Raw genomic sequence first — 14,731 nt, 5'->3', positions numbered from 1 at the left:
GTACCTTGTGGTGTACGTCAGCTCTAAGGAGATTGAACATCATTTTCTGTGTTGATTTGCTGTCATACCATCATTGGTGATGTGTCTATTCTGATTTTCTGTCAATAGATGCCATATTTTGTTAGATTCTTTCTCATTACTGAGTTTTGAGAGTTCTATATATGTTCTATGCACAAGTATTTTAACAGATATGTGAATCGCAAATATTTTATCACAGCCTGTGGCTTTTCTTTTCATTCCATTAACAGTATCTTTTGAAGGCACTGTTGAAGAAGATTTTAATTTTGATGAAATACAATTCATCAACTTGTTCTTTCATGGATTAGTGTTTTAGTATTGTAGCTATTTTTTTCCTAAACCAAGGTTTTGATCATTTTTGTTTTTAATCTGTATTTTTTTTCCTTGAAGTTTTATAATTTTAGGTTTTACACTTAAGTCTATGAACCATTTTGAAGTAATTTTTATATATGATGTGAGATATGAACTGACTTAAAAAATATTGGTATTAAATTGTTTCAGCATCATTTTTTGATTTTTGGAAAAATCTATCCTATTTGCATAGAATTACCTTTGCCATTCTGTCAAAGCCAGTCACCTGTATATACATATGTCTATTTGGGGTTCTTTATTGTGTTCCTTTGATAAATTGATTATGATAATAACACCCATAGGAATGTTGTACAGTGTAATATTTTGACACATGCATAGAGCTCACAGTGACTAAATCAGGGTAATTAGCATTTCCTTGTCCTTAAGATTTCTTTATGTTTGGAGGTTTTAACCTCCTTTTTTCTATTTCTTTATAGCATATATATGATAGATTACTCTGAAGATATTGGTCTCACCCTAATGTGCTGTGGAACACAAGAACTTATTCATTCTATCCCATTTCATTTTGCAATCAAACAACCAATCTCTTTTACCTTCCTTGCCCCCATCCTTGTCCACCTTGTCCACCTTGAGTAATCAGTCTTCTATATTCAGATTGTCTTTTTTTCTTTTTACAACTTCCGCATATGAAAGAGAACACACAGTACTTCTCTTTTTTGTGTCTGGTTTATTTCATTTAACATAATGTTTTCCAGTTCCACCTACTTTGCTGTAAATGATAGGATTTCTTTCTTCTTTCCTTTTTTTTTTTTTCAGTACCAATACCCAGGAATGCTTAACCACTATGCCATATCCCCAGCCCATTTTTTTGTATTTTATTTAAAGCTTCACATAGTTGCTTAGGGCATTGCTAAATTGCTGAGTCTGACTTTGAACTTGCAATCCCCTCGCCTCAGCCTCTCGACTAGCTGGGATTACAGGCATTCACCACCGCACCCAACAAATGATAGGATTTTATTCTTCTTTATGGTCTAAACTATTTCCATGGATATACTAGCATTTGTTCCTTTTTGTGTTTTTGTGATAGCCATTCTAACTGGGGTGAGATGATGTCTCATTGCAGTATTGATTTACATTTCTTTGATGGCTAATGATATTGCAAATTTTTGGTGTATTTTTTAACAGTTGAATGCAATTGATTTTTTTTTATATGAAACCATTTAAAATTAACTGATATGTATTTTTTTGGTATAGTTCACCAAATTTCCAACATTTCTAGGAATCATGGCTTTCACAAATTAGCTTCATTTCTTTTTTATGTTTTTATTTCTTTTACTGACTTGGTTGCACTGGATAGAAACTCCAATAAAGTGTTGACTGAGAGTGGTGATGACAGACCTCCTTGTCTTGTTTCTATTCTTTGGGGGAATGTTTTCAGCCTTTTACTAAAAATTATAATGTTAGTTGAAAGCTCTTTGTGTATGCCCTTTACCAAATTGAGGAAATCACTTTTATTCCTACTTTGTTGATAATTTTGTCAGAAATGGTTATTATATTTTGTCAAATGCTTTGTTTGTATGTCTATTGAGATGACCCCAGTTAGTATGGTGATTTATGTTGATTGATTTGTAAATGTTAAGCCAATCTTACATCCCTGGTATAAACATCACTTTATCATGTTGTATTATCCTTTTTATACATTATTGGATTTAATTTGCTATGTTTTAGAAATTTTAGAATTGATATAAACGCTGAAGGGTACTGGTCAGGAATGATCTTCCCTTAGAATATCTTTGTTTGAATTTAATATCAGCATAATGATAACTTCAAAGAATAAGTTGGGATATTTTCTGCCTTTTTAAATTTTCTGGAAGAATTTGTGTATATTTGGTAGTATTAATTCCTTCAGTATTTATGTCTCCTTTCAATTTTTGCTTCAAGTATTTTGAATTGTTATTAGATTCAGGATTTCTGTATACTGAATTTAGGTTTGTTATGTCTTTCTGACATTTATTTATTATGAAATGACTATCTTTATTTCTGATAACATTCTCTACTCTGAAATTTACTTTGTTGGACAAGGCAGCCATTATAGCTTACTTTTTATTTGTATTTCTATGTGATGTGTTTTTTTTAACCATATTTTACTTATGCTCTATTTGTATTTCAGGTGTTTTTTGGAGTTATGTCTTGATTGTTTTCATTAATTACTTGAAAATATCTGTCTTTTAATGGGGTATTTGGACCACTTACATATAATGTGATAAGCTTAAGTCTATCAACTTATTATAATTATAATTATATAATCTCTTCAATGATTTCCTTTAATATTTTCCTGTCTTTTAGAATTTATATGTATAATTTTGTTAAGATTCTATTTTATTTTCTTTGCTGATCTTTTAATTATACATCTGTAACAAATATTATACTATTTTACATATTATTTAAGAGCTTTAAAATAGTATATTTCTATCTCTTTTCTCCTAACTTTTTTCTATTTTTGTCATGTACTTTTCTTCTACCTATATTATAAAACGGACACTACATTGATACTATTTTTATTTAAATAATCACTGTTTTTTAAACATTTAAATAATGATAAAAAGAAACATATTTACTGATGTAGTTACATTTCTTATATTCTTCATTTCCTTGCATAGATCTGTATTTCCATCTGGCATACTTTTCCTTCTGCCTGAAAGACTACCTTCTGTAGTTCTTTCAGTGTGCTGGTGATGAATTCTTGCAATTGCCATGTTTCTGAAATAATATTGTTTTCTTTTTCATTTTTAAAGATATTTCCAGTGGGACCACTTCTAATTTTTCCATTAAAATACTTTCCCCCTCATTACTTAAAATATGCTGCTGCTCTCTTATTCACTTGCTTTGTTCCTGATGAGAAATCTGTCGCCATCCTATTTTGGACTCACTGCACATAAGGTATCTTTTTTCTCTTGCTGCTCTTGAGATGTTTTTTCCTCATCACTGGTTTGAAGAATTTGGTGTAGTTTTCTTCATGTTTCTTGTGTTTGATTCTCATTGAATTTCATGAAGCTATGAATTTATAATTTTTTCATATATGGATAATTTTAGACCAGTATTTCTTTAATTTTTTTGCCTTGTCTCATCTCCAATTCAAGAACTCTACCTCACCTCATCTCTAATTCAGTGTACTGCTTGATGTCTCCCAATTCACCACTGTTTTTTTTAATCTTTCTTTTTAAAAACTTAATTTTATTGTGTATACTTAAGGCATGCAACATCATTTTATGGGATACATACAGTTAGTAAAATTATCTATTCATCATCTTACATAGTTACCCATATTTTTATTATGACGATAAGATGAAAAATCTACTCATCTTATAAAATATGCCAAAAATTATTAACTATAGTCTTTATTTTGAACATTGAAACTCTTGACCTGTTCACTTTTAAATCTGCTGCTTTGTATCTTTTGATTGACATCTCTCCATTTTTCTCCCTCTAACAACTTAGCCTCTGTAACCAATGTTTTATTCTCTATTTTCTGCGTAATAGACACTCTCCCCTTTTTTTTGTATTTCAAATATGAATGAGATTGTGAAATATTTTTATCTCTGCATCTGGTCTATTTTACTTAGCATAATGTCCTTTAGGTTAATTGATGTTGTAGCTAATGACAGGTTCTCCTTTTTTTTTTTGAAAGTCTGAAAAATATTTCATTATATGTGTGGATATGTATAGGTACATACACATTCATATCCATTCATCATTCCATGGACACTTGGGTTATTTCTATAATTTAGCTACTGTGAATAATGCTGCATAAAACATAGTGACTTCATTTCCTTTGGCTATATATCCAGAAGAAGAATTATTGCTTCATATGGTGGTTCAATTTTTAATTTTCTTAGAAAACTTTATACTATTTTCCATAATGGCTACACCAACCTACATCCCACCATCAGTGTACAAGGATTCCCTTTCTCTACACCCCCACTAACACTTGTTGTGTTTGTCTTTTTGGTATTAGACAACTTAATGGGTGTAGGGGAATAGCTCATGGTGGTTTTATTTATTTAGTTGTACAGTAAATAAATAAAACCACATTAATATTTATAGCAGCACAATTCACGGTAGCCAAATTGTGGAACCAACCTAGATGCCCTTTAATGAATGAATAAAGAAAATGTGGTATATAAACGCAATGGAATATTACTCAGCAATAAAAGAGAATAAAATTATGGCATTTGCAGGTAAATGGATAGAGTTAGAGAATATCATGCTAAGTGAAGTAAGCCAACCCCCAAAACCAAAGGCCAAATATTTTCTCTGATAAGTGGATCTAATCTTAATGTGGTGGGAGCATGGGATGAGTGGAGGAACTTTTGATTGGGTAAAGGGAGGTGGGGCAGGAAGGGGGGCATGGAGATAGGAAACAGTGAAATGAGATGGACATCATTATCTTAGGTACGTGTATGATTGCACAAATGGTGTGACCCTACTTTGTGTACAACCAGAGAAGTGAAAAATTGTGCTCTATTTGTATATAATGAGTCAGAGAACATTCTGTTGTCACATATAACTGATTAGAACAAATAAATTTAAAATATTTAATAAAAACACTAAAAAATGCTCATCTGAGACTCAAGGCAAACTCTCAGCATGAACTCCTATAAAAATCAAAATCAGAGTTACATATATTCAATATATAAAGGCATACAGTAGACGTTGAGTTCCAAAGGGAAGAAACAGGAACATATAAAGAAGGGATGGGACGAAAGCAAGACTGAAATTCAGCAGGAAAAACAAGTCCTATAGGTTCATGTACAGCATCTAAGGCACACGGCCTTTTGATATTCTCTCCAAAGGACTTGTGTATTTTTACCCCCCATGGACTTACTTGTTACAGCCCACATGATCTCTCTCTTGACTTACATCTGCTCAATTGCTGCAGTATTCTCGGGTAGTCTTTTTATAATAATGGCATCTCTTAATCTCAGGGGTCTCCACTGCAGATTTGTCTTCTTTCTCGTATCTCCAATCATTGTCCTCTCAGAAGCTGACCATAGGGACTCCGATCCTGCTGCACTTTGTATTTTCAGGCCTTCCTTTAAAATCTGTGTGGAAACCTCCATGACCCCCAACTCTAGCATCCTGTAATCCAGTAGAAATAGCAACACATGGTTGATGCCATGGTCTGTTACCATCTTGAACAGTAACCAAGCCTCTTGGAACCCTGGCTCTGGCAGCTTCTGAATGCCTGGGTGGCTGAGCATGGGGAAAAACTTCCTAGACCCCTCTATACAAGTAGAGGACTCCACTGATCTTTTTCAAAAGTAATTTTTATTTTTACACCCTGGAGTCTGAAATTGAAGAGGTTTTGCCAATTTCTGAGATGTCCTTAAGCCATTGTTTCTGCTGTTTGTTGATCACAAATTTAATGTTTCGTAAGTGGCTACAATCCCTTTAACAACCAGAACTTCCTTAGTCTCAGTTGTACTCCAAGTTTTCTGGTCAAACTGCAAGTTTCTCAAATCTTTCAGCTGTGTTTTCTAAAAGCTCCTGATTATCACAGTAAACTTGCCTGAAACCTGCCAGCAATACCCATGCCAACCTGAAGGCTGTGCTGCCTTAAAATTTCTTCTTCTTGATTAATTAGTCTATCACCTTTAAATTGAGTTTCACAAAGTCTCAGGACATGGTCAAAATGTAGGCAACTTTTTAGCCAGAATGTAGTATGAATGGCTGCTAGTCCAATTTACAACAGTCCCCCTTCTCTTCTGAAAACTCAAGAGCCCGCTCTGTACTGTTCACAGTCTTATCAGCATTCTGGTCTTCAGATCTCCCACAAAAGTCACCCACTTACATCATTCTACAGCTTTTCCAGCTTGCATCCCTAAACTTCCAAAATTCCTCCTCCAACAAACCAACTCTAAAGCCTTCTGAACCACATGGTCAGGTTGGTAACAGCAACAATCCCAATCTGAATACCAGTTTCTATTTTAGTCAGCTTTTCTGCTGCTGTGACCAAAGACCTGACAAGAACGATTTTAGAGGAGGAAAAACTTATTTGGAGTTCATGGATTCAGAGGTCTCAGTCCACAGATGATCATCTCCATTGCTCTGTGCCTGGAGTAAGGTAAAACATCAAGGCAAAAGGAAGACCATGGTGGGGGAAGGCAACACAGGACATGACAATCAAGAAGCAGAGAGAGATAGCTCAACTCATCAGGAACAAAATATAAACCCCGAAAATGTGACCCAGTGCCATCTCTTCTCCAGTCACACACTACCTGCCTATCATTACAACCCAGTTAATCCATTCAAGTGAATCAGTGCACCCATTAAACTAAGGCTCTAATAACCCAATCATTTCATCTTTAGGTTTTCTTCCATTTTCTCACAGATGAGCTTTTGGGGGACTCCTCATATTTAAACTATAACATACCTCTTGCCTGTATTTATGTATTTTATCAAAAAAATGTCTATTTTAAATATGATATGTCAAGAACTTTGTAATGTTTTGAACAACTAATAAAAAAATGTCTATTTTAAGTTTTTTTTTTTTTTTTTTTTTTTTTTTTTTTTTTTTTTTTTTGTGTGTGTGTGTGTGTGTGGTACTGGGAATAGAATCTAGTGATGCTCTACCACAGAGCTACATACCCAGCCAGTCCTTTTTCCTATTACTTTAAAAGAGGGTACTGTTTACTACATTGCCTAGGCTGGAATTGGACTTGTGAGCCTCCAGTTTTAGTCTCCCACTTTTCTGGGGAATTGCTTAATCTTACTCTGTTAATGTTAAACGGAGGAAAACATAAACATGGATCACTGAATAATACACCTTTTGACCTCTAACATTTGCCATCTGTTTTTGTACTGTACTAAATGATAGTTTGCAAGTGTTTCAAAATTACTTCACATGGCTTGACTATTGTGGCAGAAATGAGGTTATCCAGAAATCTTAGGCTGTAATTAATTTCTAGGATTTCATTTAATTCATACTATATTTATCTTTGAGGAGATACATGTAGATGGAATGGTAGTATTTAAATATATTATTTTGCATCTACCATATGGTGTTTGATCTAAATACAGACATACACATCTACACATATAGGTATTTAATTCTTAATTGTGTCACATGATTTTATGAATTTCTTACTTAGCAATACAATATAGGAAAAAATAAGACATGTTTAAAATTTGAGTTTTAATCAGAGACTAACGAGTCTTGTTCTGAAGTATCTATGATATCCATTGGAGTTTTTTTTTTTTCCTGAGCAGTATTAACAGTTGATTTCAGAAACTATAATTGAATTTGTTATCTTTACTCTTCTAATTTATCCTTCATAATTTTATCAAATTAATCTTTCTTAACCACTGCTTTCATGCTATCATTTCCCTTCTCAAAAAATTTTTTAGAAGAACTGAGTTCTTTGGCTTTCAAAGGAATCCTTTCAATTTTCTTTCAAATTTCTGCACATGGAAGCCCTAACATTCATGTAAAAACATACTTTTTCCTACTTCCTTGAATAAGGTTCCAAGTGCATCAGAATGTTCTCTTGTCCTTCTCAGTGTTTCCTTCTGTTTGTTCTCTATTCCTACCCTGCCACCTTATTTTTTCTCTTCTTTCCTTGTGTAAATTACTTTTTCTTCTTCAGTGAAATTTCCATGATTCCAACCCTCACTGATAGTCAATTTCTTCATTCACTTAAGAATTTTTAATTATATAATTGTAACCAAACCTATCATATTGCACTGAGACCACCTAGACTATTTAAATAGGAGAAATTAAATCTCAGGAAATCTGTAAGTAGTTCAGTTCATTGAAGTGATTCATGGAGACTCTCTTTATTATACCTAGAGCCATTGCACTTTAAAAACCGTCCACAAAATTTTACTTACCTACTTATTTATTTCAACAAATAGAGTGTAAATGGTATATCTTCTTCTTTCTTAATGGGGATTGAACTCGGGGGTGCTTAATCACTGATTCACATCCCCAGCCCCCCATTTTTGTATTTTATTTTGAAACAGGGTCATACTGAGTTGCTCAGGGTCTCATTAAATTGCTGAGGCTGACTTTGAACTCGTGATTCTCCTGCCTCAGCCTCCTAAATCACTGAGATTACAGGCATATGCCACTACACCCGACTGGTATATCTTCTTCTTTTTAAAAATTTGTTATATAAGACAGCAGAATGCATTACAATTCATATTACACATATAGAGCACAATTTTTCATATCACTGGTTGTAAACAAGTAGAGTCACACCATTCGTGTTTTCAATATGTACTTAGGGTAATGATATCCATCTCGTTCCTACCCCTTTCCCCATTCCCCTCTCCTCCCTACCCTTTGCTCTATCTAGAGTTCATCTAATCCTCTCATGCCCCACCTCCCCCAACCACACTATGGATTAGCATCCTTAAATCAGAGAAAACATTTGGCATTTGGTTTTTTGAGATTGGCTTACTTCACTTAGCATTATATTCACCAACTATATCCATTTACCTGCAAATGCCATGATTTTATTCTCTTTTAATGCTGAATAATACTCCATTGTGTATATATACCACATTTTCTTTATCCAATCATCTGCTGAAGGGCATCTAGGTTGGTTCCACAGTTTAGCTATTGTGAATTGTGATGCTTTCAATATTGATGTGGCTGTGTCCCTGTAGTATGCTGTTTTTAAATCCTTTGGGTATAGACTGAGTAGTGGGATAACTAGGTCAAATGATGGTTCCATTCCCAGTTTTCTAAGGCTTCTCCATACTGCTTTCCAGATGACTGCACCAATTTGCAGTTCCACCAGCAATGTATTAGTATATCTTCTTTGATTCAACATTTTAACCCTTACAATAACCCCAAGAAATAAATACTATTGTGCTCATTATACAGATGGGGACAAGTCTAAGGTATTAGAAGTGAAATGATAGAGTTGGGATTTGAACATGAGGGCCTGAGAGTCCATATAAAGAAATAAATTATGAGGGAATCATTTAAATATAAAGAGAAAATCCATTATTTTTCTCATGGTTCACTCATTACGTTACTTTAACTTATATATGGAATGACTTGAATAAACACTGATTTCCTGTTTTAATGATTTAGGGGCGCTCAAACCACCTGACTTGCACCAATCATTTAGATTCTATCAGAATGAAAGTTAATTCTTTTAGCCTCCTAAATGAATTTTATTTATTTTTTACCACACAGTGTAGTTTTACTGATTGATTTCTACACACTGTGATCTGTGTAGACTCTACCTAGCCATCTCCATAAATATCTGTTCCATATTATATGTGTATATACATATGAATAAAAGAATGTTACATGCATGCTAAAATATAAATTAATGTGGGACCATTAGCGATTCTACCTGAATGTTCAGGGAGATTTTTTCTTTTTTCTTAAAACTACACAGTCTCAGGGTCTAGAATTAAGCAAAAAACTGTACCATTCCCCCTTTCACAAAGAAAGATTCCTTCTTGCAGTTAGGACACTCCAGGGCGAAAAAAAAAAAAGAAAAAAAAAATCCCCAAATCCTCATTGTTGTAAGTATAGTAAATAATATCAAGACAGCTATTTATGAAATATGGCACTATGTAAAAGACAGAACATTATTATTCTCTCATTTAACTCCAGAGCAAAATAAGATTGCTCTTCTTTCAGGCTTTTAGTAAATGCTCGTGAGCTAGTAGGTTATATAACCTACTCACAGGACTTACTGAAATGACAATAACATAAGCCCTAGTTCACTTGATAATGGTATACATGTGCATTGATGAGAAGTTTTATTAATTTCATGATATCTTGTTCTCTCACTGGTAGGTGAGAAATAAAATTCATCTTGAACTCAACTGGAAACAAAAGACAATGTTTATTCAAATAGACAGTGTCTAGGAACAGAGTTGATTTGAATTCTAAAAGGAGTCTAGAGAACCAGCCTCAGTATTGTCTTGAGTCTTTACTCAAATTTATTTTTAAAGCTATGTAATAATGTTACATTGGTATTCTGAGAAAAGTCGAAGAAAGAGGACCCTGTCTATCTCTCCCCATTTATTTATTTTAGAATAATTCCTTAGGTGTCATATTTGCTATTAGCATTGTCACTTAGTATGATTGCTTCCCAGTTTTAGTTCAATTTCCATTTATTAGAAATAAAGATGAACCACTTTTACCCCCTGATGGAAAAGAAACATGATAACTGTTAATGTCTTTTAGCACAATAACTACACTTGTTGTGATGATTTAGCTGAATTCACTGGAATAGATATAATGGCTGGAAAAAAAAGGCCCCAAAGAGAACTTAGTACACATGTCTTGATTTTTATTATCAACAATAAAATATATCATTAAAGGTGGGTTCTATTTGATTTTTATGAACTTCAACTGATTAACTGGACCAGGATTCTAGAGTTCAGCACATTTGAGTTTCAAGACAGGCATGATCTTTTTTACCATGTTGAATATTTCTATTTATGATTCTAAGGAAAATATTGCTACCATAATATGAGGCAGCATTACTAAAAGATCCATGAAAGGTAAGAGAGAATATTGACAAGAGCAACTCAGCAAGAAACTTGGCAGGCAGTGTAGGAAGAGAACCTAATCAGTGCATTTGATATCTTTAATCATAATCAGAGATGGTAATTTACTTCAATGAAGCCTACTAAGTACTTGGCATAGCTCTGGAAACAGTGAAAAACAAAAATGGACTGAAAGTTGCTTCAATGCCTCAGAATAGGGATCACATTTCTTCTGTAAATAAACAAGGTAAAAATCTAATATATTTTCTTTTGGGCTACCTGAACATATTCTCTTATGTGAATAGCCACAGTGTCCATTCATGATCGTTTCTATACCATAAAGACAGGTAGAAAAGGTGGCACATAGTGGTTTAGTGACTAAAACTGAGAATTTATCATAATTGGACTCAAATTGATTAATGAATTAACAAGCTAAATTGCTAAATTTGGCTGTGCTATGGCTGGTTTAATTAAACCCTATTGTGCCCTTGCAGTCTGGGTGTTTGGTTCCTGTTAAGTGACTAAGTTACCTTTTGGATTCTGGGTGGTCATTGACATACTGAAGCTTATTCCTACTCCCCTACTTAGTGAATCCAAGCTTGAGTAGAAAAACTATGAGAATAGCAACAGTTGTGAATACTTCCAGATGTTTTGAGTGTGTACTGTCTTGCTTTCCATGAGGAGGTGCTTTGATCTCTGGTGTCTGCTCAAACTCTACTGCTGGTGCTGATGTACACATTTTGGAGATCTTATCAGAGGGAGGGACGATTGTGCCTATGACCATATGTCGTTTTATTACCAGGCAAAACATGATTCAGTTTTTCAGTCCATCAGGGACTGCAATGTTCTGGAAAATTTATAGTTGTGTATATTTGAATCTTAATACTTAAGTCTTTATCTACCCTATTGGCATGGTAATATTGGCCAGATTATGGGTTTTCAGCCCCTTCCCCTCCTTTTTGGAAGCTTTTTCATCAGAATAAGCTCTCCCAATCTGTGTGTCTTCTTTTTCAGCTATTGAACTAGGCAAAGGAACTTGGTGAGAGTCTTTGAGTGATAGCTGAGTGGTGACAGGTTACTGATAGCTGGTAAAACCCTTCTACCTGCTCTGTAAGCTTTTGGCATATTGAATGTAAAGTAATCCAATTTATTTTCACAAGGAGTTGAGAATTCATTCATTGTTTCAGTTAATGTACTAATATAAATTTATATTACTATAACTTGTCTCATCTGGAAAATCAGTATATCAGAAATGTGGTTTTGACGACTTTATGCTTCAAACTGGTAACAGTTCTTAGTTTCCATCTGTATCAAACTGTCTATAGTATCAGATGTCTTATAAATATCAGAGTATTTCTCAGCATCAACCACGTATCACATTGTGTTCTAACTCTGAATTTAGAGCAGTAAAAACACAAGCAAAAATCTATACTTTGCTGGACATCATGGTGCACACCTATAATCACAGGCTAAGGAGGCTGAGGCAGGAGGATCATGAGTTCAAAGCCAGGCTCAGCAACTTAGTGAGGCCCTAAGGAATTCAGTGAGACCCTGTCTCTAAATAAAATACGAAATAGGGCTGGGGATGTGGCTCAGTGATCGAGTGCCTCTGGGCTCAATCCCCAGCATGTCCCAATGCCCCCCCCCCCAAATATATATACCTTGATAAGGCTTTCATTCTATTGGGGGTGGAGAGCTACAGATGATAAACAAAATACACACATAAATTTATATAGAAAAATACTATATGATAATAAAGTAATATTGTTATAAGTGGCTAAATTAATTTATGGTCATTTGTTATGGCATCAATATAAAACATACAATTTTGTATATCAAATTCTTATTTTTATTCCATTGTATGAATTCTTTGGTTGACTTGTCAATTCTCCTATTTGGGGGCACCTAAATTATTTTATTTGTTTAGCTATTACATTTAAAGCTGTGGGAAACATCCAAATATTAGATAAAATATTTGCCATGCTAAATGGTGGGTAAGTGTTACTGAAAAAAATAAAGCACTTTTAAAAAGATTAATTAAGAGGGTGGAAGGAAGTGAGGGAGTGAAGAGCATCTGCAACTAAAGGACCAGTAAATGAACAGACCGGTAGTAAACCTGGCGTGTTGAGAATACAAAAGGGAGTGGAGTGTGCAAGTTGGAGAGACTAGTGGGAGAAGAGTTCTGTGAATTAATGCAGGAGGGTATAGATTAGAGAGAATTTGACTGTTGTCTTTGTGAACGTGGTTGATGTATTTGTGTCTGTTAATTCAATTGGAATAATGTGGCAACTGTGAAGGACTGGATGTGCATGAAAATTTTTAAATGAAATAATTTAGTATGCATAAATTCATTACTTTTACTAGTAATTCTGTACAAGACTATGCTGACAAATATTTAGGAGGGAGCAAAATGTGCATAGAAAGTGCCTTATAGGAAAGATAGAAGACAAGGTATGCTGAGCTTCTCATCACCATAGTTTGGTAGGTAGCATTTTATCTTGTCAAGACTCTACCTTAGCAACTTAGCAAGGGGAGATGCTTGTGAATTTGCTAGAACAAAAATACTTTGCTTTTAAGAATAATTTTTTTGCTTTGCATGTCTTCCATCATATCTGGTAGATATTATTTTTCACCTTAAAATGATACATAAACCAGAAAGTTGTGGGTAAGAATCTCAAAATAGGGCTGGGGTTGTGTCTCAGTGGGAGAGTGCTCATCTAGCATGTGTGAAGCCCTGGGTTTGATACTCAGCACCACATAAAGATAAATAAATAAAGGTATTGTGTCCATCTACAACTAAAAAATATTTTTTAAAAGAATCTCAAAATAAATTGAGATGAACAGTTTTTGAAGCAAGGAATTATTTTGTTGATGTAATATTGTATATGCATATAAATAGATAGAGTCAAATAAGTTTTATTTGGGCTTTATTTATCTGTATAACTAGTATCCAAATTTCATGGTAACAACTGCATCCTTAGAGTTCTCTTCCTAGAAAATCTTCTGTTACAGATTGTTATGGTTTGGATGTGAAGTGTCCCCCAAAAGCTCACATGTGAGACAATATAAAAAGGTTCAGAGAAGAAATGATTGGGTTGTAAGAATCTTAATGAATTAACAACGATTAATTCATTGTTAAGACTCTTACAACCCAATCATTTCTTAATTATCTTAATCAATGAATTAATCTCCTGAAAGGTAACTAAAGTGGTAGGGTGTATCTGGCCAGTGGAGCCTCTCTCTGCTTTCTGATCATCATGTGAACTATTTCCCTCTGCTATGCTCTTCCGTCATGATGTCCTACCTCTCTCTTAGCCCCAGAAATGGAACCTACTGTCTATGGATTGAGACCTCTGAAACTGTGAGCCCTCAAATAATTTTTTCCTCCTCTAAAATTGTGCTGGTCGGGTCTTTTAGTCCCAGTGAAAAAGCTGACTAAAACACAGATGTTTCATGTTTTTTCCTCCTAATTTCCAAATCTGCTTATTGATTTGAACTCCTAGCACTGAATAATTAATATTATCATAACTTACTGCTTTTTTTGAGCTTTCAAAAATTTGGCAATTTAAATTACTCTTCTCACAGGAAATATGGTGTTTTGGCTTTTAGATATAGAGTTATAAGATTGAAAAGTGGAACTACTTTAACATCTTTCCTTGTTATACCACTTTGTTCTCCAGAAACACTAAAAACAATTTGGAATGTAGTTTTCTAGACCTCTGTTATACATCATCCCACCTTCATCTGCACATTTACACCTGCATGGTGATAAATCACACCATGTGTCACCTTCTAAACTTGGCCTTTGCACTTACTGGCGTGTCTTCTGCTCATTCCATACCATTATCTTTCTCCTTTCCTTTTGTTAGAAATTCTATTT

This window comes from Marmota monax, unplaced genomic scaffold (assembly GCF_021218885.2).
Source record: "Marmota monax isolate L192 unplaced genomic scaffold, Marmota_monax_Labrador192_F-V1.1 WCK01_AAM20220418_F8-fsc00191, whole genome shotgun sequence".
Taxonomy (NCBI): domain Eukaryota; kingdom Metazoa; phylum Chordata; class Mammalia; order Rodentia; family Sciuridae; genus Marmota; species Marmota monax.
This window is presented reverse-complemented; position numbering follows the sequence as displayed.